We start from the raw sequence: 6,501 nt of genomic DNA, 5'->3' as shown, positions 1-6,501 counted from the left end.
CTGGACTAATATCCTTTCTGGGGCCATATTAAAAATGATGAAAACGTGTTGCATTTGGTACAGATGTCAAAATTTTCCAAGGGCACAGAATTAATTCAATTCTGTACTTCCCACACACTTCCACAAACTTTTTTTATTAGAATGAACTTGGGTTTTTTTTGTATGCCCAAGAACGTTTGGGTTATCATTTACAATCAAGGGGAAAACGAATCAGAGTGATAGATCATATGGAGTTGCTTTTAACCACAATATGGTAACTGGGACCAGAAACAGTGGACAAGTTATTTTTTAATTGTTTGGTTTTGGTTTTGGTTTTTAATCTTTTCCATCTCAACAGCCTTACACTATACCAAAATGAGATCACAATCTTGATCAACTTGTGACTTAAGAAGAATACTGAGAGAATCTAAATATAGTGAAAAACAAATGACTGTCACTGATATCCAGGATAAAATATTTCAACCTTGTTTTTTAGAGGATGGGGTTATTTTACATATCCTAAATTAACCTCAACAGGAAAACTGCCTTATTTTGGGTAAATCAGGAAAACAGAATGAAATTTATGAATAGCAAGAATACGTAGTCATTCAAGACAATGGACTTTCTTTTTTGAGGAGTTTTTTTTTTTAACATCTATTTGAATCGATTAGTGGGAAACAGAGTAGAACAAAGCCTAGATTTGGGGATTCCTCTTTCCCAAGCAGATATATTCTTCCTGTTAGCAGGGTCAATGTGGAGAGAATAAATAGCAGTGAGAAAATAATTCTTTTTTAAAGGATCATACGCATTATAAAAAGATGATTTGTCAAATAGAAATCCATTAGTAATTTTTCTTTCCAGAATGATATAACTTTGAAAAATGAAGATTATTAAATACGGAAAGTAACCTAACTCACAATAAATTCATTCTCATCATTACTGATAATGATAATCACTCACAAAACATATCCTGAGGTCCTCTGCATATTCATTCATTAACCAAGCTGGCAAATCATCACTTTGACACATGGGTTATCCATGACTATCAGGCACATGGCTCTGTAAGTTATCCAGCCAGGGACCCCTACTTTATCTAAAGAGTAAGACATTGGTCAAAATTTTTTTTTCAAACTTTTATTGAAAAGCCAAGGGTGTGCTGTATCCCTTTTCAGAAAAGACGCTTCTCATATGAGTGGAGGCTGTGGACACCACCTTCCACCTGAGCTGAGAATGTTCCCTTCTCAAACTTGAGCTCTCCAGAATACATCATGGCTTGGACTTGGGTCAAACTCTTGGCACCAATGTCCTGGCAGGAGTGCTAGATGCCGGCAATCAGGTAGGGGACAAATCTGTGCATGGATCCTTTATCCTGCACAGCCCCAGACAGCCCCTGGGCCACCTTGATTTTGTCAGCTTCACTAAAGTATTGGTTCTGGCTGCTGAGATGCTTGTCCATGGCTTCGAGAGAACCCATACCATGATATTTCTTTAGCTGGATCCCATCAGAGAAGAAAACTCGCCAGGGGCTTCAGTGGTAACAGCCAGGAGGGAGCCCATCATAACTGTGGAGACCCCAAGGGCCAAAGCTTTGGCAATATGGCCCACATTTTGGATTCCTCCATCAGCAATGACAGGGACGTCAAAGCACCGTGCATATTCTGACACGTTGTACGCTGCTGTTGATTGGGGCCGCCCACAGGCCAGCACTTCTTGAGTGATGCAGATGGAGCCACTGCCCATTCCCACCCTCAGGGCATCTACACCAGCATCAGTGAGGTTCTTGGCCTGAGCAGCTGTGACCACATTGCCTCCAATGACTTGGAGACTGGGGTATTTCTCTTTGATGTATTTGATCATGCTGATCTGGAAGACGGAGTTTCCCTGGGAAGAGTCCAAAACCATCACGTCCACACCAGCCTGGACTAGCAAGTCCAGCTGATACTTGTCATCCTCATGAGTGCCGATGGCTGCTCCACACAGCAGCTGCTTCTTGGCATCTTTCGAGGCCAGTGGGTAATCTCGGTTTTTCTTCAGGTCTGTCTGGGCAATGATGGCGACCAGCTTATCATCTTCATTTACAATGGGTAACTTTCCCTTCTCGCTGCGCTGCAGAATTTCATTTGCTTCCTTCAATGTGATGCCTGCTGGGGCTACCACCAAGTCTTCCCTCTTCATCAAGATCGCTCCCAAAAACCGGTCATGCTCCTCCTCCTTGAGAAAATCAATGTCCTTTAAGGAGATGATGCCCACCAGGTGGCTCCCCATCCGGCCTGTGTCAGTGATGGGGATACCACAGAAGCCATGCCAGGCCTTGGCTTCAAAGACATCCCACACTCGATCCTTGGGACTGAGGACCACAGGGTCCATGATGAATCCCTGCTCATATTTCTTCACTTCACGAACTTCATTGGCCTGGAATTCTGATGTACAGTTGTAGTGGGTGAAGCCAATACCACCTGTAAGCGCCATTACTACGGCCATCCCAGCCTCTGTGACTGTGTCCATGGGTGAGGAAACCAGTGGGGTCTTCAGAGTGATATTTTTAGTCAGAGCAGAGGTCAGGTCCACTTGGTCTGCAGTGAAGTCGACGTACCCGGGGAGAATGAGAAAGTCGCTGTAGGTGAGACTGTCCGTGCAGTTGAACAGCTGCTGTGCAGTGAGTCTATCGTCTGGCATGTAGGACGTGCCGCCGCTCTCAGGTAGTCGGCCATGGCTAGCACAGGGCAAGGCCAAGCGTCTCCGAGGACCACGCCGCAGAGCCAAAATTTTTATATACTGGTAATTTGGGGGGAAAGCTTAAATCACCATTATAACTTCTAGTCACTTAATTCTAAATGACTCAGACTGAATTTCTTATAATGTGTGTTAAGCTAAAAAGAAAAAGTACTTTTGATTATTTAGAAATTTCAAAATTCTGAAATTTGTGAAACACAGTTCTTACAGCAATGATTCATTAACTAAGAAATAATATAAATGGGGTTGTCTATTACTTTAAGAGTCAACACATTTTTACTGACATGCATGTCTTCTTAAATAGCCTAAAGTTCTTTTCTATTACGTTAAACGACCAGTATCCTCCAGATCTGAACTAGACAAACCAAGGTACACATTATTGAAAGTCTTGCCATGAGTCATTTGGCAATTATCTGAGAATAATTACCCTTGGAATCCTGACTCACAAATAATTTAGCTATTCAGCCCACCTTCTTTGTGCAAAAGCTTAGTGTGAAATGGGAACCAAGGAAATAAAATAAACGTCTGTTTCCAATATTCAGAACATCTGCATGAGTAAAAATTATTCAAAAAGATACCATGAATTTTTTAAATGAAATGCAGCATGTAAAAATTAAGCACTTGATCTTTTCCTTTATATTTCATTAAAAAATTCTAACTAGACTATCACCAGCTGTACATTTTACTACATTTTATATTATGGCAGGCAGTCAAAGCAATACTGCATTCTTTCTCATCTGAATTCCACATAAAAATTAATTTTAAAAAAAAGGAAAAAAACAGAGCATGTCTTTTGTCAGATGCAACGAAGAGTTAAGGATGTCATACAAACCGAGAAGAGACAATAAAAATGATCCAAAAACAAACTTGATTCCAAATAGAAAATCTGAGATAAAAGAAAAGTGATATTGTTTGATTTCTTGTTAATTCAGACTTCCTAAAAGAAATGGGAATTTGGATAAGAAATTTTGTTTAGCTTTGGAGAAAGGATGCACATAATTTATAAGTAAAACATGAGGAAATGGAGAAAGTCATCTTACTGGTTATTTTTTGTCCTGTAGCCTGACGATTCATAAACCAAGCAAGAAGAATATGCAAGTTATAAATCAGGAATCAACCAATACCAATCAAGTTTCCATATTTTTAAGAGAAACAAAGAATAATTAGGGAAAACATTCCTAAGACAAGCAAGAATTATTGTCTTGGGCTTCTCTGGTGGTGCAGTGGTTGAGAGCCCGCCTGCCGATGCAGGGGACACAGGTTCGTGCCCCGGCCCGGGAAGATGCCGCATGCTGCGGAGCGGCTGGGCCCATGTGCCATGGCTGCTGAGCCTGCGTGTCCGGAGCCTGTGCTCCACAACAAGAGAAGCCACAACAGTGAGAGGCCAATGTACCGCAAAAAAAAAAAAAAAAGAATTATTGTCTTAAATAGGCAGATCAAACAATATCACTTAGGTTTCGGATGGCATTTCCAATTGCTTTATGTAAATTGATTAGTCCAAGGATTTGAAAAGTTTTCCTCTTTAATTTAAAAATATTCATTCTGTTAACAAGTAAGCAAAACAAACATGGCTCACACCCTTAGCTTCATCTGTAAAATGAAAAATAGCATTGAGATAGCATCTCAATAAATGTTGTTCCCTTCCCCATTACCTCTCTATCTCACATTAATGTAAAGTCACAGGCCATACAGAATGAATATCAGATAGATAAGATCCTTTAGGTTAAGTGACAACATGTGTCTTTTGCTTGGCTTTTGGAAAATGTTGATTGCCTCTAACAACAATATTGCCTGTAATCCTCATCATATAATAAGAAATGAAAATAAGATATTATTATATTTTTCTCTTTTGAAAAAAATGTCATTGAATTTTTAAGATAGATGTATCATATTCTTAGATGATAAAGTTTTTTTCAGAAATGCTATACATTTCTGTTACATTAGAAACACTAAACATTACTAAGATGTACAAATTCAAGTATATTGTATATGTTCATTTTAAGACTTATATCCATGCTGTAGATCACGAAAATAAATTGAATGTTCTATAATATTTGTCTTTTAAACCAAAACCCAGGGTGGAGAGAGATGGGAAATAATAACACGGATTTACTTTTTTAATACTTACCATGGCTGATCTCATATTTGTAAAGGAAAGTAAAATTATGATGTTAATATTGTAGAACTGACAACACACTTAAAAGAATGTAACTCTACACTGTTTTCTATTGCCTATGAAATCCTAAGAAAACAGAATTTTATCAACAGAATTATTGCTAGGAAAATTATAATAATAACTGGCAGTATTTTCATTATTTTTTCTATTTACTAGGAAAAAAGTAGAAAAAGGATGAAGCATGTGATGCCTTTACTTAATATCGCACTACCTCACCTTAGCATATGGCTACATAAGGACTGAAAAAATTGCATGGATTTTGTTTTGAATTTCATTTAAATTAGAATTTTCTCACATGTTCAATCTTATGAAATTTGCTAACATTTGATCTTCGCTTCAGTAATCAATCTTTTGTTTTCCTTTTTTGTTGTTCTTGTTATGACTTTTTTCCCACTTCTACTATAATCTTCCTGAAAAAATGTTATTAATATTTGGGCCTTTAAGAATAAACAGTGTCAATGAAAAAAAATCTAATATCCCTATATAATTTATACTATAACTTCTCATTACTCTCCAAAGAAGAGTAAAAACATTTTCATGAAAAAAAAGCTATTTTAGTGACCTTTTGTCCCTCCCTAAGAGGAAGAAGTCTGACAGGTAGATATATGGAGAGTTTGTTATTGTAAATTCCAGATCTTGTGATTATCTCTGACTCAACTTCTGGGGTTTTATCTGGAATTCCTGTGAAGGGTCAACAAGTGTATTACTGCCTGTCTTCACCTTCTTGTGACCTTAATTTTAAAACTACACCTTATAGGACTCAGAAAGCAGATTATAGTGCTGTATTTCAGCAGATAGACTTTGGAATGGGACGCATCAGAAAATATATCATTATCTCAAGCAACCAGAAATCTACAACTTTTTAATATATTTATGTATATCTACTTTTGTTTATCTTTAATTGTAGAGTTTAAGGAAAAAATTTTAGGAACTTTTTGACTCCAATACTTTTTCAGAGCCAAACATCCCACTGCATTATTTCTTCTGGCGGAAAATTTTTTTATAGTATTTCTATAATTAAATGATATCTAATATAGATAGATGTATTTACATAAATACATTTTAATAGATAAACCATGATGAATATTCATGTTAAAATTTTGGAAAATAGACAAATGTAGATAAAGCAACACATTTTGATGACATAACTTGTCCACATATACTAGAAAACTGAAATGAGCAATTTCTGAGTAAATTTTAAGTATAAACTTAAGTTCACTGGTTCCAAGCCTCCAATTATTGCTCCAGAAACCTTGAGCAGTGGTTAAGGATAACAGAACTATTACTATTACGGGATGGTGAAAATAGGTTTACTAAAATGAACACATAACATAGGTAACAAATGGTGGAAAGAAATGTACAAGAAGAAAGGAAATTAAAGATGAATATATAGAAAATCTCCTGGAAAGGAAATACTGCAGTGTAATGCTTAAAGACTATGGTTTTGACGTTGCATAATAGGTTTCAGACCACTTGCTAGATGTGAGATGTGTGATCTTAGGCAGGTCATTTAACCTCTCTAAACGCATTTTTCCATCAGTGAAAAGAATATAAAATTGTGCCTATCTTATAGGTCTGACATGAGGATAAAAAGTTACACATTTTGTACAATA

At 37.0% G+C, this 6,501-nt stretch overlaps 1 pseudogene; it reads right to left on the bottom strand.

The window, feature by feature from the left end:
- Positions 1-1,147: 1,147 nt before the first annotated feature.
- On the bottom strand, positions 1,148-2,690 carry LOC112391234 (inosine-5'-monophosphate dehydrogenase 2 pseudogene; annotated as a pseudogene).
- Between the last annotated feature and the right edge of the window lie 3,811 nt (positions 2,691-6,501).

This window comes from Neophocaena asiaeorientalis, unplaced genomic scaffold (assembly GCF_003031525.2).
Source record: "Neophocaena asiaeorientalis asiaeorientalis breed wild unplaced genomic scaffold, Neophocaena_asiaeorientalis_V1.1 scaffold119, whole genome shotgun sequence".
In the NCBI taxonomy this organism is placed as follows: domain Eukaryota; kingdom Metazoa; phylum Chordata; class Mammalia; order Artiodactyla; family Phocoenidae; genus Neophocaena; species Neophocaena asiaeorientalis.
The sequence above is the reverse complement of the archived record's forward strand: the minus strand, read 5'-3'. Positions and strand labels throughout refer to the sequence as shown.